Source organism: Cervus canadensis, chromosome 8 (assembly GCF_019320065.1).
Source record: "Cervus canadensis isolate Bull #8, Minnesota chromosome 8, ASM1932006v1, whole genome shotgun sequence".
NCBI lineage: Eukaryota > Metazoa > Chordata > Mammalia > Artiodactyla > Cervidae > Cervus > Cervus canadensis.
The window spans coordinates 4,756,714-4,783,907 of NC_057393.1; the positions used below are offsets into that span (position 1 = coordinate 4,756,714).

Sequence of the window (27,194 nt, forward strand, 5' to 3'; positions counted from 1 at the left end):
ACTTTTAAAATGTGCTCAGCTCAAAGGCAGCCAAACAGAAGCAACAGAATCCATTTCATTTAGAATCCATCCATTTAGACTTAAGCTCTGAGTGGGGAAGGAAATCTAAGAGAGGCCTCAGCTTTCAGCCCCAGAGGCATAAAGCCCCAGGAGGGCCCTGCGGGTCTGGGACAGTGAGCCGCCTGGGGTTCATCCACCTGCCAGCAGGGTCTGGCAAGCATGGCTGTGCCCAGGCTCCCAAGGGTGCCCTAGACTGACCCAGACAGCTCGCGTCCTGGACGCCACGGGTCTTCACGCACCCCTGTCGTGCAGTGTTCCCGGGGCAGGTGCTCGCGGCACAGAGCCGGCTGTGCTGTCCCCAGGGCGGGGGTGAGGGAAGCCCCCTTTCCCCGAGGGGAGCTGTCTGCCACCCCCCAGGGCCAGCCCTGTGAACAGCAAGGAGTTCCCCGAGCTCTGAGTTCCACCCCAAGTCAGCACCGGGAGCAGGAAGTTCAGCCATGCAGCACGTGGGTACCCGAGACCGCACATGAGCCCGTATTTCAGAGATGGCCATTCCCAGAAGTATAGTGAGCCGTGCAGGTGAGGGTCAGGTGAGGATGCTGAGGCTGACCGTGGCGCTGACGTCACAGAGCACCTTCTCTGGCTCAAGACACGGGTCCAAGCACTTTACACATAAACACACGTGATGCTCACGGCAGTTCTCTGAGATGGTACGGGCTCTCACATGCCCGCCCTGCAGCAGAGGACTTTGAGGACCAGAGAGGTTAAGTAACCTGCCCAAGGCCACACAGCCATAGAATGGCAGAGCCTGAATTCAAGTCCAGTTACTCTCCAACAACCAGACTTTGGAGAACCACATCTCTGAGGTCAAAATGAGCTCATCAGGCCTGGGAAGTATTCCGAAACACTGTAAGATTTTATCAGGACAGGCAGAGGGAGCACAAGACTCCATCTAAACTGACAAGCATTTCCTTTCAAGATAAATGGACAACACATCCTGTAAATTCCAAAACTTCAATGAAAATATTTACTTTAACTCTCCTACCACCAATATGACCAAAAATAAAGGAAAAAACCCATGAATTGTTTTGGCACTAATGGATGTTAACATGTTGTGGGTTTGAGATCCCAAACAGGTCTACTCAGATACTTCTTCTTATCTACTATACCTGGGAAATGACCCTGCATCATAAAATAAGTACTTAATAAATATTTGTTCACTGAGGGAATGAAACAGCCCAAAGGTTTACCCAAAAAAAGCCCGAGCTGAATTTTCTTCAATCGGTTATCTCTATAAACACCAGCTTATTGTTGTTCAGTCGTTTAGTCGTGCCTGACTCTTTGTGACCCCATGGACTGCAGCATGCCAGGCTTCCCAGATGCATCTCCTCAAATATTTATCAACATAGAATCGCAGGACTTTATGTCCATTGAGAGAGACTCCTTGTTCTGTTACCCCCCAGAAAGGAAGAAAAGAAACCTCAAAGAAAATGAATGTCGCAATCTGCTAGGCAGTCAGGTAATAGGAAAATAGGAAATGGGCCCTGAGAGTTGAGTTTATTCAACTGTGTTTAGAAACGCTGAGGTCAAGCAAAGGCTGACCGCCTCAAGCATGATGACACTGGTCATGGCTGTCTCAGACCGAGTCTCTTTTAAGCAAGGAGCATAGAACTGATGCTTTTGAACCGTGGTGTTGGAGAAGACTCTTGAGAGTCCCTTGGACTGCAAGGAGATCCAACCAGTTCATCCTAAAGGCAATCAGTCCTGAGTGTTCACTGGAAGGACTGATGCTGAAGCTGAAACTCCAGTACTTCGGCTACCTGATGCAAAGAACTGACTCATTGGAAAAGACCCTGATGATGCTGGGAAAGATTGAAGACAGGAGGAGAAGGGGACGACAGAGGATGAGATGGTTGGATGGCATCACCGACTCAATGGACATGAGTTTGAGTAAACTCTGGGAGTTGGTGATGGACAAGGAGGCCTGGCGTGCTGCAGTCCATGGGGTCACAAAGAGTTGGAGACAACTGAGCGACTGACCTGAACTGAACTGATGAGGAGAAGGAGGGAAGGAGCAGAGAGGAGAATGCTTTAAGGCAGAGCTATCACAGAAAGAAGAGTCTTTTCTGGTGAAAGAGTCATTCATGGGACTTGGCACAGTCTTGGGGGGCCAGGGGGATTCATTTTCCTAATTCTCCACCATTCTCCAATGAGGCTTCCTCCATTGTTTCATCCACTGAAAGGCCTGCTGATTGATTGCCTTCCTGCTATATCCCAGGTCTCACAAAGTCACCCAAACAGAAAGTGAGGACAGGAGCCCTGATCAGGTGTCTCCCAACTCCATGCAGGGAAGCTTTCAATAAAGATGCAATTCTGTATCGACATAGCATCAATATCCATCGCATCTGTATCCAAAAGCTACATAAAAATTCAGCAAGCTTGAAAGACTATGATCCTCCTGATTTCTACTTGGCTCAGACAGGAAGAAACAGATTTAAATTCAGTAGTGATTTTTCAAGTCAACGTTAGTTAAGTACCTAAGGGACACCTAGAAGTTGATTGTGTGTAAAATGCTTGTGCTTGGATTTACCGTTGCCTGTGAGTGTCTGCTTTCTCATCGTCTGTGAAATTGTACGCAGGGACTCCCAGGTGCCAACCCCAGCTGAGGTCAGAGCTCCAGGGAGAAGGGCAGGGACTCACTTTGGTCTTGCTGTTCAGTTGCTCAGCCGTGTCCAACTCTTTGAGACCCCATGGACTGCAGCACTCCAGGCTGCTCTTTCCTCCACTGTCTCCCAGAGTTTGCTCAGATTCATGTCCACTGAGTCGGTGATGCCATCCAACCACCTCATCCTCTGTTGCCCCTCCTCCTCCTGCCCTCAAGCTTTCCCAGCATCAGAGTATTTTCCAGGGAGTCAGTTTGCATCAGGTGGCCAAAGTATTGGAGCTTCAACTTCAGCACCAGTCCTTCTAAGGAATACTCAGTGTTGATTTCTTTTAAGATTGACTGGTGTGATCTCCTTGTTGTCCAATGGGCTCTCAAGAGTCTTCTCCAACACCACAGTTCAAAAGCATCAATTCTTTGGCGCTCATCTTTCTTTATGGTCCAAGTCTCACATCCATACATGACTACTGGAAAAACCATGAAGTGGTTTGGTGCTAATGGATGTTAACATTAGCTTTGACTATAGGGACGTTTGACAGCAAAGTGATGTCTCTGCTTCTTTAATACACTGTCTAGGTTTGCCATAGCTTACTTTGGTCTTAAGAAACCCAATAATATCATTACTGCCCCCAAGCCCAGCAGTGGAAGAGAATAGACCGCCAACCTGTAACAGATGCCATACTGGACTGAACTATGATCCCCCCAAATTCTTGCCTGCCTGGAACCTCAGAATGTGGCCTCTTGGGAAATAGGGTCTCTGCAGATGAAAACAGATCTTCTCATTTGAAGATGAGGCCATAATGGACTAGGGTGGGCCCTAACCTAACGGGTAGTGGCCTTATAAGAAGAGGAGATATGCACACAGAGAAGAATATGTATGATTCATAACATGTAATACATGTTTGATCTTCATCCCGGCTCCTGACATAAGTGTGTTAGTCCATCAATCATGTCTGACTCTGTGACCCCTCAAACTGTAGCCCTCCAGGCTTCTCTGTCAATGGGATTCTCCAAGCAAGAATACTGGAGTGGGTTGCCGTTCCCTTCTCCAAAGGATCTTCCCGACCTAGGGATTGAACCTGGGTCTCCTGCATTGCACACAGAGTCTTTAACGTTTGAGTTACAGGGAAGTCGTATAATTTCCCTTAAAGTCCTTGGAATGTCCTAAGTGATAAGAACACTAGAAGCATCTTTGATTCTATTATTTGATCTCTGACCCTGGTTTCTGACACAGGGCTCCTAAAACCCTTTCAAAGGCCTGGCTGATGGGAGTGTCTTTTGCTCTAATGAGGCAACTCTGCGTGGGCTCCTGAATGGGACCAGTCACTAGAAAGACCAGCCCGTGATTAGAAGCTTGATGTTCTTACCCTCTCTCCCCTCATTCTCTTGAGAAGGGAGAGAGTGCCGGGAACATAGCTAAAGACCTTGATGCTGGGAAAGACTGCAGGCAAAAGAAGAAGAGGGAGGCAGAGGATGAGATGGTTGGATGGCATTACTGACTTAAGTGATCTGAGTTTGAACAAGCACTGGGAGATAGTGGAGGACAGGGAGGACTAGTGTGCTGCAGTCCATGGGGTCGCAACATGACTTGGCAACTGAACAACAACAATGCCTGGTGATGAAGCCTCCGTAAAAGTCCCCATAGTGCAGGGTTTGGAGAGCTCCCAGGTGGGGTGAACACATCGGGACATGAGTTGGGTGACACCCCCCAGCTCCCTGGGGACAGAAGCTCCTACACTTGGGATGCCCCCAGACCTGGTCCTGTGCCTCTCTCCATCTGGCTATTCATCTGTATCCTTTATCACATCCTCTAATAGGCTGGGAAATGTGCTGAGTTCTGTGAGCTGAGCTGGCAAATTAATCAAGCCCAAGGAAGGGCTTGTGGGAAACTTTGCTTTTGAACCCATCAGTCTGAAGCCCAGACGACAACCTGGACTTGTGATTGGCATCTGGAGGGGGAGCGGTCTCCAGGGACTGAGCCCTTCGCCCATGGAATCTGCTGCCGTTTGCGGGTGATGTTAGAATCCAGTTCCACTGCAGGAGGCCCAGCTGGTGTCACAGAGAACTGCTTGGTGGAGGGGAACCGCCACCCATTAGAGAACCTCCACACATCCTGGGGGCAGGAGCGTCAGAAGTGACGTGTCCTGTGCAGATGTGAAGACGTACTGGAGGAAATAAAGGCTGTTTTTTTTTTTTTTCTAAAACACCCTGTGAAGAGGAGGCAGAGACTGAGGCGATGCAGCCACAAGCCAAGAACTGCCAGGGGCCATACGAGCTGGAGGAGGCCGGGAGGGACCCTCCCCTGGCGCTTTCACCCCTCCCCTGGCGCTTTCAAAGTAAGCTGGGCCCCACTGACAGCTAGATTTCCGAGGTCCAGCCTCCAGATCGGTGACAGAAGCATTTCTGCCGTAAGCCACCGCATCTGTGTTCACGTCCTACAGCAGGCCTGGGAAATGGATACAGACGCCGAGCTAAGAAAGTTGTGACGGTGTTTCTAAAGTGCCTCTAGCTCCCTGTGGGCCCGTCTGCCCCTTCACTGGCTGTGGGATCCTTCCTGGTCCTTCCTCCTCCCCCACGCCCATCGGTCATCAACCTTTCACGTTCTTCTTGCAGGTAACTTCCCACCTTTCACTCGCTCTGTCTGCTCACCCTGAAGGTCAAGGCCTCCTTCACCCCGTTGGGCAATCATGAGAATTAGGTGAGGAGCCACGAGAAGCAGTGATGGGTACAACCCCCGGGCACACGGGGAGGCAGTGGGGGCAGTCAGGCTGCTCTCCCAGCGCTGGTCAGCCTGGTGCCTACCGTCCACCCTGCGCCCCTTCCCCAGATGGACCAGCCCACAGCCTCCACTCTCTGCCCAGGGACCTTCAGCAGCAGTTCCCAGACACCTGTATCCTCCCAGCAGCATCACAAGATCTGTCTCGTCATTCACTCATTACTGTTAGTCGCTCAGTCGTGCCCGACTCTTTGCGACCCCATGGACTGCAGCCCACCAGGCTCCTATGTCCATGAAATTTTCCAGGCAAGGATACTGGAGTGGGTTGCCATTTCTTTCTCCAGGGGAGAAGGGACCCAGGAATCAAACCCAGGGATTGAACCTTCTTGACCCAGGGATCGAACCCAGGTCTCCTGCACTGCAGGCAGATTCTTTACCGACTGAGCTACAAGGGAAGCCCAAAAGAAACCAAATACATGTTTCTAAAAGGAAATCCTGTCATTAGCATAAATAAGAAAACCAGTCTCACCAGCATATGTAGAGATGACCTTTGCAACTAGCTCAGTGGGGAAGGGGAAGACATTCGCACTAAACACTGGCCCTGTGGAAGGCTCTTGGACCAAAGCCTGTTCTGTTTCTGTTAAACAGATGAGTAAAGGTGTTGAAGACACAGTGACATCAAACCAGGCCTCTCTGTTTGAGCAAGAGGAAGCCTGGAAGGGAACAAAGAAGCAAAGGGCTTTCTCCCTTCCTGATTCAGAGCTGTTCGCTTCTGTGTTCTGTTGCTACCGAAAACCATCTCAGGACGAGTGTGCATCAAAGGGCCCGAGCAACAAAGTGAAAAGACACCTTGCAGAATGGGAAGAAGTATTTGCAAATTACACATCTGATAGGGAACTAGCCTCCAGAATATACGCAGGGCCCTCAACACTCAACAACAGAAAAACAAATAACCCAGTTAAAAAATAGATAAAGGACTTGAACAGACATTTCTCCAAAGAAGATACACAAATGACCAGCAAGCACATGAGAAGATGCTCAGCATCACTAACCGTTAGTGACGTTTAAACCAAAAGTGAAACTGAAAGTGTCGGTCGGTCAGTCGTGTCCGACTCTTTGCAGCCCCAGGGACTGTAGCCCGCCGGGCTCCTCTGTCCATGGGATTTCCCAGGCAGGAATACTAGAGCGGGTTGCCATTTCCTTCTCTAGGGTATCTTTCCTGATTTGGGATGGAACCTGGGTCTCCTGCCTTGTAGGTAGATTCTTTACTGTCTGAGCCACCAGGAAAGAGAAATGTAAACCAAAACAAAACCACAGTAACATACCATTCACAGCCACTAAAACGACTGGACTTAAAAAATTAATAGAAAATAACAAGTGTTGGTGAGAATATGGAGACACAGGAACCCTTACGCTTTGCTGCTGGGAATGCAAAATGGTGCAGCTGCTGTGGAAACAGTCTGGAGGATTCCTCCAACAGTTAAGCCACTCTGTCCCCAGTAATTCCACTCTTAGGTACACGTCCAAGAGAACTTAAAACAGGAGCACAAGAACTTGTACACCAATATCCATAGCAACACTCTCTGCTACAGCCAAAAGGCAAAAGACAACCCAAATCTCCATCAACCGATGAGCGGATAAGCTAAATGGAACTGCGGCAAGTCCATACAATGAGATACTAGGCAGCCACGCAAAGGAATGGAGCATGAACACTGGCTATAGCGTGCGCGACCCTCAAAAACACAAAGGTAAGTGAAACAGACCAGACGAGAAGCTCACCTAATGTCTGATTTCATTTGTATGAAAGAGCAGAATCCATCAGTCTACAGCAATCAACAGACACAGAAGTCGGATACATGATCGCCAGGGGCTTGGTCGAGGGGGAAATGGCGATTGTCTGCTTAATGAGTACAGAGGTTCCCTCAGGTTGATGAAAATGTGCTGACCTAGGTAGACACAATAGCTGTACAACATTATCAAGGTAATAAATGCCACTGAACTGCACTCTTTAACATGGCTAGCTTTTGGTTATGTGAATTCTACCTCAATAAAGACAGCATCCCAGGATCACCATGTACTGTACTTTGGGATAACAGGCACCTCGCCAGTCTGGCTTCCAAGATCCCCATGAATAAAAACATTTGAAAAGACCCTGATGCTGGGAACGATTGAAGGCAGGAGGAGAAGGGGATGACAGAGGATGAGATGGCTGGATGGCATCACTGACTCAATGGATATGAGTTAGAGCAAACTCTGGGAGATAGTAAAGGACAGGGGAGCCTGGCGAGCTGCAGTCCATGGGGTCGCAAAGAGTCAGATACGACTGAGCGGCCGAACAACGACAGAGAACATCCAGAGAAGTGAGTGTAGATGACATTGGCTGAGTGCTGTGTACCCAAGGCTTTCCACTGTTCGCTCATTTGATCCTTACAACAGTAAGCGATCAGGACCACTGCTGTCCCCACTTCACAGGTGAGGAAACTGAGGCATGTGACTATTGAGTAATGCAGCTCAGTAGCTGACACAACACCCCCTGGGTGGGGCGGGAGGGGTGTTGGAAATGGGGCTGTAGACGGAACATCCCAGTGGGCACGCGGGGCTTCTATACAGGATCCCAGTCTCCACACGCCACGCCCTTTCTGCATTAATCATTTCTCTTGATTAAATACTAGTCCTACATTCTGCGGGTCCCATTGTGCTAAATTACATGGTGAGCATGCTTTGCAAATTACACTCATGATTAGAAGTTACACGGGAACATTATACTAATTAAGTTGGGTCTCATTCCTTTTGCTCTAATTTTCAAGCCCCAGCAGAACCCCAGTGCCTTATGTCCTCGTGTGAACGGCCACAAATGGATGGAGTAAAACACACTTTCAATTCCCAGCTCTGCAAGATGATTTTAGACTTAAAACTGCTTACGGCATTGTGCTGCCTTCTTTTTAATTTTTTTTAACCCCGTTAACAGGATGAATGTAACCGAGTACAGTTCTGAAATGGAAACCACACAGGCTGCTCTTAAAATCGACAGTGCTACTATTTGTTTTTAATGCCTTAGGAAACATTTTCAAATGTTTTCCCTGAGCACGACTGACTTTTTAGATGTGTCTTCCTAAGAAATACAAATGACTGCTACCCAGTGCACTTAGGAGAACATGAAGAAAGAAATAACAAAAATAGGGACGTTCTACGGAGCCCACTCAGGGCCAGGAGGCTTGCTGAGCACTTTGTAAGAATCTTCTCATCTTGGTCCCTCGGCCACTAAAGAAGAAACTACCCCCTTACAGGGGTCAAGTCACCCCCGAAGTCTCAAAGCAAGGAAGTGATGGCTCAGGATTTGGGCTCCGCATCTGATTCAAAGCCTGCAGCGCTTTCCCATGCTTCAAAAGAGGTAGCTACGCATGCGTGTTTGTAGGAAGACAAAGCACATCACACGTGAGCCGTGATCGCCCCCAAACATTGCAGAGCCAACAGATGATGCTTCGTTCACCAGCTCGTGTTCATTTATGCGGAGACGGCTGCATGAACACCTGTCCGCGGCATAGGCTCCAGCACAGGTAAGCAAACAGGGGGGGGAATCATACTCTGCTATGGCTCAGCTCTCTGCTCTGCAGACCCTGGGCTATGGATCTGGGAGGCAATGAGGGCTGGAGGGTGGCTGCCCAGGAGCACAGTCTGGAAGTGAAGTCCCAAGGCGGAGGCTGGTCCCGCAGCCTGCAGACATCAGACAGGAGGGCCAAAGTGGTAAGGGAGTTTGTTTACGGGGAAACCAGGCGAGACCATAAGCTCTTTGGCCCTGACACCCCTTATTACAGGTGAACATCAAGCCGCCGCAGGTCTGCCCTGCCCACCGGGGGCTGACCGGTACAGGTTCCGTGGTCCCTCGTGCTGAGAACGTCCCCATTCACTATCTCCCCAGAGCCCGGGAGCCCCTGGGAGGTCCCCGGGGGCAGGAAGCAGAAGGCACAGGTCTCAGTTTGCTTGTGTTGTGAAGGCGGTTCCTCAGGGGCAGTGGGGGTCCCGAGCCGGCCCAGGATCTGGGGGACAGAACGGGAGCACCTCCAGGTCACCTTACGGGCCCCAAAGCCACACTGAGGCGGGTGGGATTTAAATCGCATCCGAAAGAGTAAAATCTTATAAAATCTCACCGTGTGCCTAACTGGGACAAAGTACTACGCGAAAGGTCTTCCCTGGCGGTATCCAGCGGTTAACGATCCGCCTCGCAACGCAAGGGACACAGGTTCAACCCCTGGTCCAGGAAAGACCCCACGTGCTGCAGGGCAACTAAACCACCGGCCGCAGCGACTGAGCCTGAGCTCTGAGCCGGGAGCCGCGGCGGCTGAGCCCGCGCGCCCGAGAACCTGCGCGCGCGAGGAGCGAGGAGCGGCGCCCCTGCAGGGAGAAGCCAGGCGCTGAAGCCAGAGAGCCGCCCGCCGCGCCGCAGCCGGGGAGAAGGCCGCCCAGCAAGGAGGACCCAGCGCAGCCAAAAACAAATGACTTTTTAAAAAGTGCTATGCCAAAAACAAGTCAGCTTTTCCTTATTCTGAGCCTTTTTCCTGGACATCACAACCACTTAGTGTGAGAGAACAGGAATTTGTAACTGGATGCTCCTTGCTGCCACCTCCCATAGACGTGGCCCCTTGCTCTTTTCTGCGCTCTGTCCCATACACAACACACACCCCCCCACACACAACACGCACACACACACATACACACGCTCCTCTGAAACAAAGCGCGGTCTGGCAGCACCAACGTTGCTGGGAAGGTAACAGACGCCTTTTCGTGTAAGAGGTAAATACCATGAAGCTTTTCACTCTGGCCTTTCTAACGTGAATTAGCCCCATGTGCTCTCATAGCGCAAACAGCAGTGACAAGGCCAAGTTCATGGTGAACTGTCGATCCCACACGCGATGCTGCCTGTGGGCTCCCTTCTGACAGGCGGGGAGGGGTGCTCCCAGGGACGAGGTCAGCCCTGGCCCAGCAGCGTCCGGCCTCTGGGCGTGACCCCGAGTGACCGGGTGGAGTCGTTACGGTAACGCTGAGACACCTGAGGTCCCTCGAGGAGCGTGCAGGAGCCCGAGGGGTCCCCTGTACTTTGCAGGGAAAGACTGACATCCCGAGACAAACTGATTTAAATGAAACACTTCATAGGATGCAACCTAGTATTTTTTCCCCTTATCAGTGAGCCTGTCCTCACCATATGTATCCAAAATCATTCAAGGGTGAGTAGGGCGAGCAGTTGAAAAGTAATCTGAGTGTCCATCAAAGATACAGTCTCTGTGAGAACAGATGCAATTAGAAAATGGTGCAGTCTCAATAGAAGCTGCAGGAGAAAGAAAAGGAAAGAGAATGAAAGAAGGAAGGAAAGAAGGAAAGGAAGGAAAAAAAGAACAGTGGGAGAAGGAAGAGAAGGAAGGGAAAAAAAACAGAAAAGAAAATCTCCCGTTTTTTTAATTGGTTAGTCAGTTTTCATGTCAAATATTTCCTAAAATATCTTTACAATTTCCACATTAGCTGAAAGATACATATCCAAAATTTTAAGCACATTCTCGTTGCTTAAAGAACATTTAGATATTACATTTTAAGTGAGGAGAAAGGACTTTCAGGTTAAACAGCAATTTAACTCACGTGAAGACATAAAATCTGCACAAATCATTTGGACAAAACTGTTCACTCACCACCTACACGGATGTTACATTTTACAAACTGGTAGCATAAGCTCACAGACAAACTTGACCGAGAATAGAATTGCTATGACATTCCTAAATTAACAGTGAGAGGCAACATTAGATATTGCATTTTAAAAGCTGTTGGAAAATGCATTTTTTCCTCCCAACCTAAGCCAGAGACATAAAGAAGCTTCCGGAAATCCCTTTTCCCATCTGTGTTCTGCATCCCCTGATACTTACAGAGCAAGGCTTTCTGAACAGCCCCGAGGTGATCAACTCATTCAAACCCATGTCCACGGCACCAGAGTCTCACTGGCTGACAATCTGAACGTTTCCAGGCAGGATACTGATGTGAAAGGCAATACATAATTTACGTGGGCATTCCCTCTGTAGTTCTCCTTGTGAAGCTAGCAGCTGCCAGTGCCCAGACTATGTCATCAGAAATCAGAGCCCAAAATCCAGCAGGGGAAAAAAAGTGTCAGGAGAGATTGCTCATCTCTAGTGGAAATCGACACTCACAAATAAATTTATAATTTGCACTGGCGTCGTATCTTTTTTTTTTTTTTTAAGTTTAAAATAAATCAGGAAGAAAGGTGGCAGAGAAATAGTCCGGCTGAAAGAAAGGCATCTCGATTGCTGGCTGCTGCAGTCAGCGGTCCAAGCTGGGTCATCAAAACCTGTGCACTGCGCTTGGAAAGCAGAAGCAGAGAAGACAGTGGGCGTCCAGAAGAAGCAGGGTTCACAGCCCGCAGAGAGCAAGGAAGGACACAGCAAGACCCATCTTGAGTTGCTTCAGATTTCGTTTCCAAATAAAAGTTACCACCAGTGTTATCCTTCCCCTTGAATTCCTTCAAGGTGGAACAAAATTGAAACACAACAGAAAGTGAAGAAAACGTGAAGGAAAACTCTAGCACATGTATGGTGTGTGCCTTTCCCCAAACAGGCTTCCAAGGTAGAAATCTTTTATTCTAGAGTTTCCCACTCAGCTTGGAGGAAATTCTATTTCAGGCATGATGCTGCTTTGAAGACAGGACTTCTTATAACAGAAAGATCTGTTTTCTCTCTACAGCACTTCCCAAAATAAAAGGAGAAATGGACCCCCAGTTTTTACTCGTCAGTCTGTTATCTGAAAATCTGAAGCTCCCGCAGCAGCTGCCTGTTCTGTCCAAGTTCTTCTTTTGCACTAAAGTGGAGGTTTTTTTTTTTTTTTAAACAGAGCTTCTTTCTTTCACATTCTGTGGGTTGAGCTGTGTGTCCGGAAATGTGGCCGCTTCATAAAGGAAGTGCCTTCCCCCTGGACGGGTTTATTAGAGCCAGGAGTCACAGAGTTGTGCAGACAGGTCTAACCAGTTACACATCTTTCAGAAGGAACCTGGACACAACCAAGGTGCCAAGCAGCACAGTGTCTAGAGGATGGTTTGCTACAATGTCTCGCTCCATCACCACTGTGATCAATACTGTTACACTTCCTACCACCAGCCCCAAGCACTGACTTCCTTGTCCTGAGAATTTGATCTGAGGTTCTGTTCACTGAGTACTTCCTATATGTCAAGGACTGTGCTGGGTAGTTATATACTCTTTCATTGAAGTCCCAATTATTTCTGCCTCCAATAAAGCAAAAATCCAGAGGTGGAAAGGCCCGGAAAGATGGCAGCACAGGTCGACAACAGTCCTGCTCTATGCGGCGGGACCAGTGACCAGGCTTCCAGCAGCTCCTGGAAGAGCAGCGTGCACCAAATGCCCTTGGTACCTCCTCATCGGCTCGTCACATCGTCACCCTGCCTTCCCGGGCGTCCTAGATGATTACGTTACTTGTCTGTAAATCCATTCATTTTCTGAAAACGCCGCTTCTCGTTCATTTTCTGTTGATAAGGAATTTCTGAAACAATCATTGGAAACCATCTCTGCTGCAGACAACCAATGCTACTTGCTTGCAACAAGATTTGAGATCTCTTTTATTCCCGAAGGGGGCCATTATTTCCACCGGTTGCCATGGTGATGTGATGCTGCAGCGTCGCTGCCGTGGTTTCACTGCTTTCCGATGCAGTCACGCCACACACTTAAGTCGAACCATTTGTCTCACCTCTCGCAGGCTTTTTGGGAAACAAACACCGGACTGTAAAACTTAGACCAGTGCTTCGTCTCACGCAATGACGAATGGGGACAGCTGAGAGGGTTCTTGCATGCCAGCACCCAGGTCGGCAACACGATTTCAAACAAGGAGAGCGAGCATCCAAAAATACCTTAGTTTTTTTTCCCTTTGATAATTTAAGGAGAGATTTCTTACTATGTCCAATGACTTAAGAAATACTTTTCAAAACACAAAAGTAAGGAGTTTGGGATGAACAGATACACACTAGTTCATATAAAATAAACAACAAGGCCCTATCGTATAGCATAGGGAGCTGTGCTCAATACCTTGTAATAGCCTATTATGGAAAAATCTGAAAAATATGTATATACATATTATATATATATATACACACGGAGAAGGCAATGGCACCCCACTCCAGTACTCTTGCCTGGAAAATCCCATGGACGGAGGAGCCTGGTAGGCTGCAGACCATGGGATCATGAAGAGTCGGACATGACTGAGCAACTTTCACTTTTCACTTTCATGCATTGGAGAAGGAAATGGCAACCCACTCCAGTGTTCTTGCCTGGAGAATCCCAGGGATGGGGGAGCCTGGTGGGCTGCCGTCTATGGGGTCGCACGGAGTCAGACACGACTGAAGTGACTTAGCAGCAGCAGCAGCATATATACACACATCTTAATCACCTTTCTGTATGCCTGAAACTAATACACATTGTAAATAAACTTTACTTCAATTAAAAAATGGGGGAAAGATGCAGAGCAATAAGTTGCCTGAATCTATTTACTTTGGTATGCAACAGAAGTTTATCGAATGCCAGAAAAAAAAAAAAAGCAAAAGCAATACAACTAGAAATGAGGAACTACACATTTTTCATTTTGGGAAGTTCACATTGACTGAACCTCTGCCATATTCTTTTTTAAAGCAGCAACTTAATACTCCTATTTGTACCTCTGTTTTCTTGCTTTTATTTGTAACTAGTAGGCACACAGGACTTCCCAGGCGGTGCTAGTGGTAAGAATCTGCCTACCAATGCAGGAGATGCATGAGACAAAGTTTCAGTCCCTGGGTCAGGAAGATCCCCCGGAAAAGGAAATGGCAACCCACTCCAGCATTCTTGCCTGGAGAATCCCATGGCCAGAGGAGCCTGGTGGGTTACAGTCCATGGGGTCGCAAAGAGTCGCACAAACCGAAGTGACTTAGCGCGCATGCAGTAGACACACGCATTCACACACAAGTACATATTCGTGTACTTACTTATGAATTCCTGAGGTCTCTAACCTGTGAAGTTTGGCTTAAATAAGAAATGTAGAATACGAGCTTCCCTGCTGGCACAGTGGGGAAGAATCCGCCTGCCAGTGCAGGAGACACAGGTTGGATCCCTGGTCCGGGAAGATTCCACATGCCGAGAAGCAGCTAAGCCCATGAGCCACAATACTGAGTCTGTGGTCAGGAGTCCGGGAGCCACAGCTACTGAGCACACACGCCGAGAGCCCATGCTCCGCAACAGGAGAAGCCCGGCCGCTGCAGCTAGAGAGGAGCCTCCACTCACTGCAACCAGAGAAAGGCCCACGCGGCAACAAAGACCCAGCACAATTAGAAATAAATAAATAAATAAAATATTATGTTTCCTTAAACAAAAGTGACTGTTACTGATAGGACTTGTCCATCTGTGAGCCCTGATTTCCAAAAGGCTGAACCGTTCACGTTGGGAACTCACTTTGAACTCAAGGATTCTGGTTCTCTGCAGCTCTGGCCCTGAATCCAGGTTGGAGGGTGGTGTCTCCCCACCCTCCAGGACAGCCCCCCAGCAGAGGAGGGGGGTGGGGGGTCGCCAGGGAGATGGCAGGTGGTAGCCTTCCTCTGGAGCACATGGACTCCCCAGCTTCTTTCTCAGCAAACAAGGATGGATCTGAATACAGGGCGAGCAGTCAGCTGTCTGAGCTCCTACTGTGAATGGTCTTGAGTGCCAGCTTGGACTCCTGACAAGACAGCGTTAATCGAAAGGGGAGACATCAAAGCACCTGGATTAGGTTTCAGAGACCACTTCTTGGAAAAGGCAGTCATTTACTAAAGCCCAACTTCCAGGAAAATGCCAAATCTAAGTCTGGCCCCAATTCATTAAGTTAATCTGAGTTGAACTCAGGTAATCTGTGCACTCTGGTCTTTTTCTTCTTCTGTCACTAGATTTGCTTCTTTGGTATTTGCTTTGTTTTGCCTTTTTCAATTTTTTTTTTTTTTGCCACGACACTAATATTGGCCCGGCTTGAAGCTGAGAAGCCTTGTTGTGTTGGGAACAGAAAGAAAACTCTCTCCACTTAGGAAGGAATGCTGCGGGGGCCTCAGAAACCCAGGCTTCGACAAAGAATAGACACACTTCTCACAACGCCCACTTTACCGAGAAATGAGGGGGTGTGGGAGGTTGGGGTTAGCAGATGTAAGCTATTTATTATCTGTAAAAAGGATAAACAACAAGGTCCTACTGTGTAGCATAGGGAACTGTGTTCAATATCCATATCCTATGGTAAACCATAATGGGGAAGAATATTATAAAAGAATGTCTGTGTGTGTATATATACACACACATGTATATATGCATATGTATGTATGACTGAAACTGAATGGCAGAAATTAGTACACTGTAAATCAATTACGCCTCAATGAAAAAATTAATAAAAAATAGCAAATAACACCATAGCAAGTTGAGACAGACCATGGAAGAAAGGAACAAGCTTTTTTTTTTTTTTTAGGAACAAGCTTTTTACTTTGGGATCCTTAGCATTTTTTCCTGCTTTGTGCGCCTTTTCATTGTGAACTAGGTCCAAAACAAAAACAGAAAGGGAAAAAAAAAGAAGAAGAAATGAGGATTGCAACATTTACAGTGACTCCCAACAGCCAGGAGGGCTTCCCAGGTGTCTCAGTGGTAAAGAAGCCACCTGCCAATGCAGGAAACACAGGAGATGTGTGTTCAGTCTCTGGCTCTGGAAGATCCCCTGGAGGAGGAAATGGCAACCCACTCCAGTATCCGTGCCTGGAGAACCCCATGGACAGAGGAGCCTGGAGGGCTACCGTCCACGGGGTCGCAAAGAGTCAGACAGGGCTGAACACAAGCAGACGTGCCAACAGCCAAGATGCATCAGCTGGGGTTGTGTGAGTTCACGGCCCGAGTGTGTGTGGTCTGAGCCATCCCTGCCCCTCTCTGCCTCTTCTTTTCGGGGAAAGAAGAGCCTCCCTGAGCTCAGCTCGGACAGGAAATGAGGCGCAGGGCAGCCGCTGAGTGCTGGGAGGTGCGCTGGACAGGTGAGGATCCACTGACCTGGCTTCCGGACTGAGGCACCACAGTTAGAAAACCTGGGGAATGACTTGAGAAGAAAGTGTATTCTGCTGCTTTCGGACGGAATGTCCAACAAAGGTCAATCAAGTCTATCTGGTCTAACGTGTCATTTAAGGCCTGTGTTTCCCTATTAATTTTGCCTGGATGAGCTGTCCATTGGTATAAGAGGGGTATTAGAGTCCCCCACTGTTACTGTGTTACTGTCGATTTCCCCTTTGTTGGGGGCAGGAATAAGCAAGAGGGAGGTGACGTATGTATACAAATGGCTGATTCATCTTGTCGTATGGCAGAAACTATTACAACATTGTAAAGCAATTATACTCCAATAAAAACGTTTCTCTGGTGGCTCAGACGGTAAAGAATCCACCTGCAATGCAGGAGACCCAGGTTCAATCCCTGGGTCAGAAAGATCCCCTGGAGAAGGGAGTGGCTATCCACTCCTGTATTCTTGCCTGTTGAATTCCATGGACATAAGAGCCTGGTGGACTACAGTCCATGGGGTTGCAAAGACTCAGACATGACTGGGCGACTAACACTTTCACCTTTCAAAATTAAGCAAACAAAGTACATAAATAAAATCGTAAAATTAAAAACAAAACAACAACAACAACAAAACGTGGGGAAGCTTCCAGTGCTGATCTCCTGGAAAAAAAAAAATCCTTTAAGTCAGAGTTTGTATGGTTAGAATCCTGAGTGGTTTGAATAGACTTTGTCTGAAGTTAGTATCAGAAATGGGGGTGCCACTGTCTCTCTCCACACTGCCCCCTGATATGTGATATGCAGCCCCCCACCCCCAATCCTCTCCTCGGAGTTTATTTTCTACTGTGGAAGCCATGATTTTAGCAGAGCAGGCTGGAGACAGTCCCCCCTCTCTAGTATCACATGCATGAGTGTCTTCAGCGCAGTTAACTGCCTTTGGTGAAACAGAGGTAAAGTTGTCCATTTCAGAGCAACGGAAGCATCTGACAGCGCAGGTTTCTTGGAGGCGCTCTCTACCTTCCAGACAATTAGACATCATTTGCTTGCTGCTCCACATCCACGCTAGGAATAACACAACCTTTTTAGGCTTCCCTCGTAGCTCAGTCGGTAAAGAATCTGCCTGCAATACAGGAGATGCAGGTTCAATCCCTGGGTCAGGAAGATCCCCTGGAGAAGGAAACAACCCACTCCAGTATTCTTGCCTGGAGAATCCCATGCACAGAGGAGCCTGGCAGGCTATCGTCCATGGGGGTCTCAAGAATAGGACATGACTGAGCAACTAAACCACCACTTTCCATCATCTTGAAATGAGAGGTGAAGGGTGCCACTCCCTGGCAACATGTCCCTGATGTGAATTTCCTGAAAGAAATCCGACTCTCTGACACCAAGGCTGGCAGCTGAGACAGTGGCAGGTGGAGTAGGCGGTTTGCAGAACTCTGAGAAAGCTCCCTATTTCACGCTAACGCACGTTTTAAAAATAGAGGTCAAAACCATTTCATTCAAGGTGGCCTGGGTTTTATTTTTTTTTTCCCCAGTGCATGTGCAAGCATAGCCTGAGCTACGGACAGAATGCCAAATGAGCCAGGTTAAGAATGATCAGGTTCCTGACCTGACAATTTTCCTCTGACGCTCAGCAAGTTTGCCACAGCGCCAAGAGGGCTTGCTCTAGTCATTCTGTGATGCCATACAGAAGCATTAATCAGACACTGCAGCATCACTGAAACAGCCTTTCCACGTAGGTGTTTGTAACAATCTATTGCATGGAGCTATTTCTGAAACCACAGAAGCCTTGGGTACGGTCCAGTTCCAAACCCTGCCTGCGGGCTCTGGGCCATCAGCAGAGCACCTGCTGGTAATTCTGTGGTGCTACTCTGGATCCACAGGCCCCGAGAATTTAGGGGCCTCTGGGACCCAAGTCCCTTGCATGGAGGCCCTCCAAAGCTCGGGACTCACTGGCTGTTGGGCAGCCCCTTGAGGGCGGCGCTGGTGGCTGAACCTGGCCTCTTGGATGTGACAGTCATATTGTGGCAAGCCCCTGGGCTGCACCCTCTCTTCCTGGAGGAGGTGGCCACCGTGGATTAACCTCCTCTGCTTCAGAAGGGAAAACAACGGCTCCATCCAGTTGAGACAGATCTCTGAGAGCTAAGAGATATGCCCACCAAGCAAAGCCACCTACCAGCCTTAAATTTCCGTGTCTTGAAACGGGATATGTTTGCAGTCTTTTATTTTTTCTTGTTTTTCTTTCTTTCTTTTTTTTTTTTTACTGTACCATGCAGCATTCAGGATCTTAGTTCCCCAAGCGGGGCTCAAGTCTGTGTCCGCTGCAGTGGAAGCTCGGAGCCCTAACCACTGGACCACCAGGGAAATCCAGAAAAGGAGTGTGTATTCAATCAAGCAACTGAGGATGCATTCTAAGAGGACTTATTTTCAGCCACAGACTTTACACACGAGGAAGAATGAAGCTGTTCTCAGGACCAATTCCGTGCTGCCACCTCCCATCAGAGCAGAGCGACACCGTCCCCCTCCCCAGGAGTCAGCAGGCCCCGGTGTTCAGCCTCCAGCCGCACAGATCTGAAGTCTTTCTTCTCAGGGAGGAGAGCCGCAAGCAAGGCTCCTGGCTGAAGGTGCTCCGAAGTTCTGAGGATAAGGAGGTGGTGAGAGGCGCCGAGTCCATTCTTGACATAAACTGATGCCCCGGCTACAGCCAGGCTCCCTGGTTTTTGTTTTCCGGGATTTGCTCCATCCATCTCCTAGCGGAGACGGCACGCTTGGCCTTTTACTCAACGTGTCTGAAGCTCAGGCAGCGAGGAGGCGGTTTCTGCAGCCGGAGCTCCCAGTATGTGACATAGCCAGGTCAGACGTCTGAGCTGGAGGGCTCACCAGGGCTGTGAGTCGTGAGGCGACGCTGCTCTCACACTTGTAAAAATAACAGTGAAGTGGTGAGACCCAGCTTCCAAGTGGAGCGCCTTCCACGAGAATAGGCCGCAAAAATGCCAACAGCTCACCTGCTTGAAATTCAGGGGGTTTGGACCAAACTGAGGGATAACACAACACCCAGTGTTAATTCTGAGATCCTATCCTCCCCCACGCGGCAGGGTCAGTTTGGGCTAGCATGACTTATTTTGCACATTCAGGTCTTCGTCATCCTATTTCCTTGTATTTTCTTCAGTCACCCAATCACCCATTCCCCCAGGACTGGGAGGGTAAGGCGATGACACCAGCTCTTGGCACAGGAAGGTGATAATCAGGGCTCCTGGGCGTTGAGAGCTCTGGGTGTCCAGGTGCCCAGCCCTGCCCTCCTCTCTCTGGGCCTGGGGCTGCCCTGAGAGCTGGTCTAGCCTTCTCTCCCCACCCTCCATCCTGCGTGGTGCCCGAGGGGCCCAGCTCCCGGGGGACTTGAACTTGGTCACTCTTCTCAGCACGTAAACTCACGGTTGATAACAGGTCCTCCTCTTAGCGTGCATGCTCAGCTGCTCAGTCATATCCAACTCTTCTGAGACCCCATGGCCTGTAGCCCACCAGGCTCCTCTGTCCATGGCAACAGTACTGGAGCGGGTTGCCATGTCGTCCTCCAGGGGATCTGCCCTGGCCCAGGAATCGAACCCTCATCTCCCGAGTCTCCTGCACTGGCAAGCAGATTCTTTACCACTTGGGCCACTGGGGAAGCCCCTTCACCTATGACTATACACCTTAAATTGATTGACCTAAAATGTGTCCCTTTCAAGGCAGGGAACTTCAAGGCTTGTAGGTGGCTTTGACTGGACAGCCTATTCCTTCGTTCTTAGGAATCCACATGAAATGAACTAGGGGACTGGGAAAAGAACTGCCATTGATAATCCAAATGGGGCTGAAATGTGTAGTTCTGGCCCAGTTTGGGGACCACGGCAGACCCAAACACGGCTCTCCCCTGAGTTCAGGTAGAATGGGGCCAGAAGTACCAGCAGGCCCACCTGACATCTGGCGCACAGCCACAAAGTCAAACAAAAGCGGCTCGGCCTCATTTGTGAAAGGACTTTACTGGGATGCTTGGGGGTGTTGCGTGTGTGCTCAGTCGTGTCTGATTCTTTGTGACCCCAGGGACGGTAGCCCATCAGGCTCCTCTATCCATGAAATTTTCCAGGCAAGAGTACTGGAGTGGGTTGCCATTTCCTCCTCCAGGCGATCTTCCTGACCCAGGGATTGAACCGGCATCTCCTGTGTCTCCTGCATTGGCAGGCAGGTTCTTTACCACTGAGCCACATTAGTTGCCTTCAATCATTTATTTATATGTCTCTTGCTCCCCAAAGGAGGCAAAGCTGCATAGGGAGTATTAAATCACAATCACTCACTCACATACCAGCACTTGTGTGCAGGCCCAGAGGGACAGGGACCCTGCTAGAAGGCCTCCATGCTAGAAGGGGAGGGAGTGGGTGAATATGGCTTTTTTGAATAGTGAGTGGGAGAAAGTCCCCGAGGACCAGAAGTCTCATAGCGAGGACTGGCAGTCCTAGGGGAAATGGGGGAGACCTTCCCAGAAACTAATGATGAAAGCCGGGAGAACTGTAAAGATCTAGCTGGAAGTATATCATGTTCCCAGAAGGAAAAAAAAAAAAAAAAAGTCCTTTATTGCAAAACACCCCGGGGGAACATTCCAGTGCCCTGACTGTCACTGCTCACACCAGAGCTGGCCTCAGAGTCTGAGAAGAGACAGTCAGAAGGGGCTCAGGGCTTGGGGCTGACCACCGCAGGCCGTGTCCTGAAATTTGGAAGAATTCTGTCTCTGAATCTGTGTTTGGCAAAGAGAAGCCTGACAGGACAGCTCTGCACTGTGCTGGGGCTCGGGGGCCTTGACTCACACCTTCTGCCGCCGTCCCTGGGCGGGATCCTGCATGCAGGTCCATTCCTGGCCCCCGATACACACAGGCCTCATACTGAGTTCCAGAGCAGGCGCTGGGCATCCCTGAGGGTCTTTGTGCCCTGAAAGAATCCCCCTGCCCCAGGGAGCGTGGCGTTAAATGGGAGCTACGAAACACTCTGGCAGGTCTGCAGGGAACCCACTGAAGAAAGAAAAAAGCTCTTTTCCTGCTTTTTGAACAAGCAATCGGGCATCATGTGTAGACGACCCTGGTCTTGCTAAGTGCCGCCCCAGGCACTACGGAGAATGCAAAATGCGTTTTTTTTCTGCTACCGGGTCATCTCCCGAGTCTCCCTCAGACATTCATTCATTTGTTCATTTATCCACGGTACACAGAGGCCTGCCAGGCGCCAGGCCACCTCGGGAGATTCGGATTAGGACATTCTGGGTCCTCCAGAAGGTGACACGCCCCCACGTGGCCCAGGCAGCGCTGGGGGCAGATCCATTGTTTTCTGTGCCTCTTCAAGGGTCCAGCCAAGCGTTAACTTCCTGTTTTGTGTCCCGTATTACAGAAATCATGGGAAAAAATAGAAAACAGTCATTTTTAAAAATATGCATTTTTCTCTAGCTGAAGAGGCTGCTCTATACCATCCGACCATTCTCTGAATTTGGCTTTTCATTCCTCAAGATTAGCATTTCATTCTCTTTAGACCCTGCTCCTGAAGAAAAAACCCTTTCCTGTGGATTTTTGGAGCGCACCAGCCAGGACTGCTAAGACACCGCTGACACAGTTCTTTGTCTTTCCCAGAATCTGGTGGAGAAATTTCAGTGAATCATTGTCTCAGGCATCTGCTCACCCTTGGTCAAGCCCAGTGGGTTCTGTGATTAGGTGCAATTTCAACTTTTTTTTTTTTTTTCTCTCAAATTCCCCAGGGATACTGTGATATATACAACAGACAAATTTTTATGAGTTACAACCCAGCTGAAATAAAAGTTATTATTTCTTTAACCTCTAAAGTGTGGCTCAGATGGTCAAGAATCTGCCCACAATGCAGGAGAATCGGGTTCAATGCCTGGGTCAGGAAGATCCCCTGGAGGAGGGCATGGCAACCCACTCCAGTGTTCTTGCCTGGAGAATCCCATGGACAGAGGAGCCTGGCGGGCTACAGTCCATGGGGTCGTACAGAGTCAGACACGACTGAGTGACTAACACGTTCACTTTCAAATTGAGTTTCCGAAAGGGCTCGACCACAGCCACGGTCTGATGGAGAATGAAGACTCCCACCTGTCTACAGATGTGCAGATGCGGTGCTTGGCATCCTGGCGAGGTTCTGGGTTTCCGTGATGTCTGACCGCGGTGCATCTCTGCTCAGGGACAGAGGGAGGGAGGCTCCCACCCCAGGCCTGCGGTTTGGCCCTCGGGGCAGCTGGCTCTTCCTGAGCTTTACCAGGCCTGGGAGCGCCCGCCCTGATGACGCTGTGTCCCCTGGGCAGGGAAACAGCTGGGGGAAGCCCTCAGCCTGGGCCTAGGATGCTGGTTAGAAGCAGATCGCCCCCAAAGAAAAGCAACAGCCTCGTGCACTTTCCAGCGTCCTCACTAGGAACACAGAGGACTTTTTGGCTATTCACGTTGTACTAGAACTTTTCTAGGATATTCCCTGGTGGTTCAGTAGTAAAGAATCCGCCTGCCAATGCAGGAGCCATGGGTTCGATCCCTGGGTCGGGAAGATCCCCTGGAGAAGGAAATGGCAACCCACTCTAGTACCCTTGCCTGGGAAACCCCATGGACAGAGGAGCCTGGAGGGCTGCAGTCTATGGGGTCACAAAAGGCAGGACTTAGTGACTAAACAACAGTAGAACTATGCTATTGCTTCCGCAGGCCCATCTTGGGGGGACAGAATCCTGAAGCCTTGCAGAGGTGGGTGGTTAAGGAGGTGGGCCACTTGACTAAAGCCACCCAGCCAGTTGGGAGAAACAGTGAGCCTCCTGACCCCCTAGGTGGGCCCCTCCTCTGCTTCTTTGCCAGTAGAGTTCTCTGATCGGACCCACTTCACAGGGCTGCCCAGCTGCCCTCCCACGGCACCCCATCATCTCCCTCTGTTGTTCTTCTCTGATTGGCACCATCTCCCGCTGCCTCCGGACCTTCCTGGCCCCCGCATGTGCCATCCCGGTGCTCACCCATCTTCTCAGGCAGCGCCGTGGAAATCAATGTGGGGTGCCCTGGGTGCAGGGCAGGCACCTGGACTGCTTCCCTGGAGGCTCCCTGCTCTCTGCTTGGCCCCAGTAGAAGTGTGTCACGGCAAAGACAGATGGTCTTCACTCGCCATTCATCTCAAGGAGCCAGGCTGAGCTGCCTCTGAGTGGAAGCAGTCTGGCAGGGAGCCTGAGATGGGAACAGAACAGCTCCACCCCCAAGATGACCCTGGAGCTCCTGTCACTTAAGGTGATGGACACTGGGGTCACCAGACCCCAGCTGGGCGGACAGAGGCCACTTGGGGGAGGCCGTGTGAACCTGCAGGGACACTGACTCTCTTACTGGGCTTTCTGTTAGGGAAACCTGAGGCGAAGTGAAAGTCGCTTGGTTGTGTCTGACTCTTTGCAACCCCATGGACTGCAGCCTGCCAGGCTCCTCTGTCCATGGGATTCTCCAGGCAAGAAAACTGGAGTGGGTTGCCATTCCCTTCTCCAGGAGATCATCCCAACCCAGGGTTCAAACCCAGGTCTCCCGCATTGTAAGTGGATTCTTTACCGTCTGAGCCATCAGGGAAGTCCTACCATGTGACATTGCAAGTGGACTGGATTTGTTGCAACATGTTTAAACAAAAAGTTTAAAAAAATTACACAACTTACAAAAACATTGTTACAGAGAGAGATGTTTTCGGCTGTTCGACAAAGCGCCGTCCCCTCCGGTGGAAAAACGTCACAGGGTGACATCACTACCATTTCGTAAGAGCCAGCAGAGGTTTAGCGCCTTGTCTTAGTGATAAGAATGTGTCCCCTCGTCCCAAACCCACACTAGTCAGATTCTATCAAAAATCATTTTTTAAAAGGAAACATGACTTAATCCTCAGCTGCACAGGAGGAAAACATACAGCCATGGGTAGTGAATCACTCATGAAAAATTAAATAAATCCACCCACGGCGGGAAACAGCACAACAGAATGTCGGTGTTGGCTTCACGTTGGAAGGAAGCCAAAAGCAGGTCCTGGAAATGATGATGCCTCTGAATCTGATCTCACTCACGTTGTGTGCACTTGAGATCTCCAACTTCATCTCAGCAGCACACGCTTCAAGCCTGGTTTTATTTATTTTTCTGGAGAGCCGTCACAAGAGGGGAGCAGAGTGGCACTGATGTTTCCATGGTATCCATGCAGACTGAGCAACTCGCCCTCCTTGTCCGTCACTTCTGATGAAAGAGACCCCATCACAGGCCCCCAGAACCCTTTGCCGGGATGGATTACGAAACAGTGGAAAAGGGACACTTGTTTTATTAACTAATGCTTCTGCTTAAGTTTTGAAATTTTCAGTGTATGTGAGCAACATCACAGAAAGAAGAAGATCGCTTTTCCAAAATTGTTTTCTGGGAGCCAAACGCTCCTTTATAGGTTCCCACTTCTTCTGGGGGACAGTGGGAGAGCTAATACAAATAAGAGGGCAGGGATGAGACAGCACCAAAATAGATGTTTTTCAAAGTGAAAATTATAAAACATTGACATCACGACGTACAAATTTCATCCTGGAAGGGAAGGCGATGGGCCCTGGATATGGAGGATTCACAGCAGTGGTTACCTGAAGGGCATTTCTGCTGTTGACGCAAAATCCAGAGAGGAACCACCCCTGAGCACAGACCTTTATGTCATGAGGGGACCTTTAAGAAAATCCTCAGGAGACTCTCTACTTTTTAGACGAAGAAGGTGTGACTCAGACATGAAGGGACACGTCTAATTCATTCAGCTTTCTCCAGCTAAACTCTATTTCTGTCCACTCCTTGTCTGGGCTACTGCACAGAACACACAATCAGACTTGCTAAAGAAAGGACTCTAATAGAGACCTTACAGACAGCATTTCCTGAAGTCAGAATGAGGATCTACCACTGTGTCTTTTCAAGGTCTGGCCCAGTCATGAGCCTGCAGGAGACACCTGATAAACGCCGGGCGAGTGGATGGACAGGCTATTGGCCACAGAGAAAGGAAGCCTGGCAAGAGTGTTGGAAGAGATTAGAAAACGGGATTCAGTCAGCAGATAACATGTGGAAACATTTCGGAACCCTGGCCAAGATCAACTTAGGCGATCATAAAACTGTTCCCAAATAGAATTATCAACCAGAAAACTGCAGAATCCATGGGACACACTCTTAGTTAGTAATGAGTTCTATTACTTTCATAACAGTAAAATCACATTTTCCATAAAAACGTAATTTCCATTTTTGACAGGTCTGCCCCTCACTTTTGGAGAAGATGTTGAGTGCTGACTGGTTTCCAGGTTTGAGAGGAGCCTGGCCTCCGTGCAGGGGACACGGGGACCTGTGAGCCCCCTCCCCCCTGTCCACTCACTTCTCCACAGCCTCCCAAGTCTGCTTCCTCATCTTTATGGCAGAAGGGAGAATGCACACCCAGACTGACTCCAGGTGTCGGTGAGGCTCAAGGAGCCAAAGAAAGTGAGCTTGCTTTGCGAGCTGTTACCTGCCCCACACGCATGTCAGTTGTCAGTGCCACTTGGTTTTCAGGATAAGGCATTTACGACATTATCTGGCAAAACAGGAAATAGATCAAGTCCTGTTTTGGGGAATGATAATTTCCACCAACATGACGTTTAAAAAAAAATTAACTTCTCAACAGCAACACGGTAGCTTTAAAAATATTTATATATATCTAACACCTGAACACAAAATCGGTACCACTTCTGAGAGCAGATCTATCTTGGGAGAGTCATCTGAAATCAGTTAAATACCGTCAATGCGTATTTTTAAAATGTTGTTAGAATGCCATCAGCCCCCATCATGAAATAACACAAATCCAAGTTCTGGCTTTGGTTTATGCCGGGAGCCAACACATGAGACCCTACCCCTAAACAGGCCGTAAGGGAGAAAACCTGGATTTCAGCTGTTACACTCCCTTGTGAAATTTGTCTTTTCGAAAAGGCCAGCTCACGAGATTCCACCCGTGACAAGGTCACGAGGAGAAAGCCTGGCAGGCAAGGCAGATCAGGTTTTCAGGGATTTCGAAAAGCTGCCCCCGGCACTCACCTTAAAGATACCTGTCTTTCTGATGCCTGCCTCAATGGACTACTCCCTAATTTCTCTGACACAGGCAGGAAGGCCTTCCCCGATCTCTTCCCAAATAAGAATCAATTTAGAACTTTAATCAATAAGTTTCCCAGGTGGTGGTATGCATCATCAAAATGCAACTGCCCTTCGATACCAATTCCATATTCCTAGGGAATCTGCACGAGAAATTGTTAGGACATGTCAACTTTGCCCTACTTCAGTTCCCACTTTGCCTTTTGGGGTAAATCCCCGTGGCTTACTACCTAATGTGCTTTGGCAGATGGATGTAACACATGTTCCTTCTTTTGGAAAACTATCCTTTGTGCACGTTACTGTAGATACCTTCTCCCATGTCATTGTGGCTACTGCCAGAACGGGAGAAGCCTATAAAGATGTAGTTCAACATCTTTTTGCCTGTTTTTCCTATTTAGGAATGCCAAAATCAATTAAGACAGACAATGCTCCAGCTTATACATCTAAGTCCTTTAAAAATTTCTGTGCCCAATTCGGTATATCCCACTCTACAGGAATTCCTTACAATCCCCAGGGACAAGCAATTGTAGAAAGGGCACATCAGACGCTTAAAACACAAATTTCTAAATTACAGGAAGGGCAGTTCAAATAGTTCTCCACACCACGTT

The 27,194-nt window shown here is 49.0% G+C and overlaps 1 protein-coding gene across 12 annotated transcripts in view; it reads right to left on the minus strand.

Moving 5' to 3' along the window:
- Nucleotides 1-27,194, minus strand: part of PTPRE (protein tyrosine phosphatase receptor type E) — a 179,707-nt gene that overhangs the window by 73,519 nt on the left and 78,994 nt on the right. The window contains exon 1 of one of the 12 annotated variants that reach the window (XM_043475096.1): nt 11,288-12,210. The exons of the other annotated variants lie outside the window; for them this stretch is intronic. The gene's annotated coding sequence lies outside the window, so the exon portion shown is untranslated. Of the gene's footprint in view, nt 1-11,287; nt 12,211-27,194 lie in introns of those variants that run through there. 12 annotated transcript variants of the gene reach the window in all.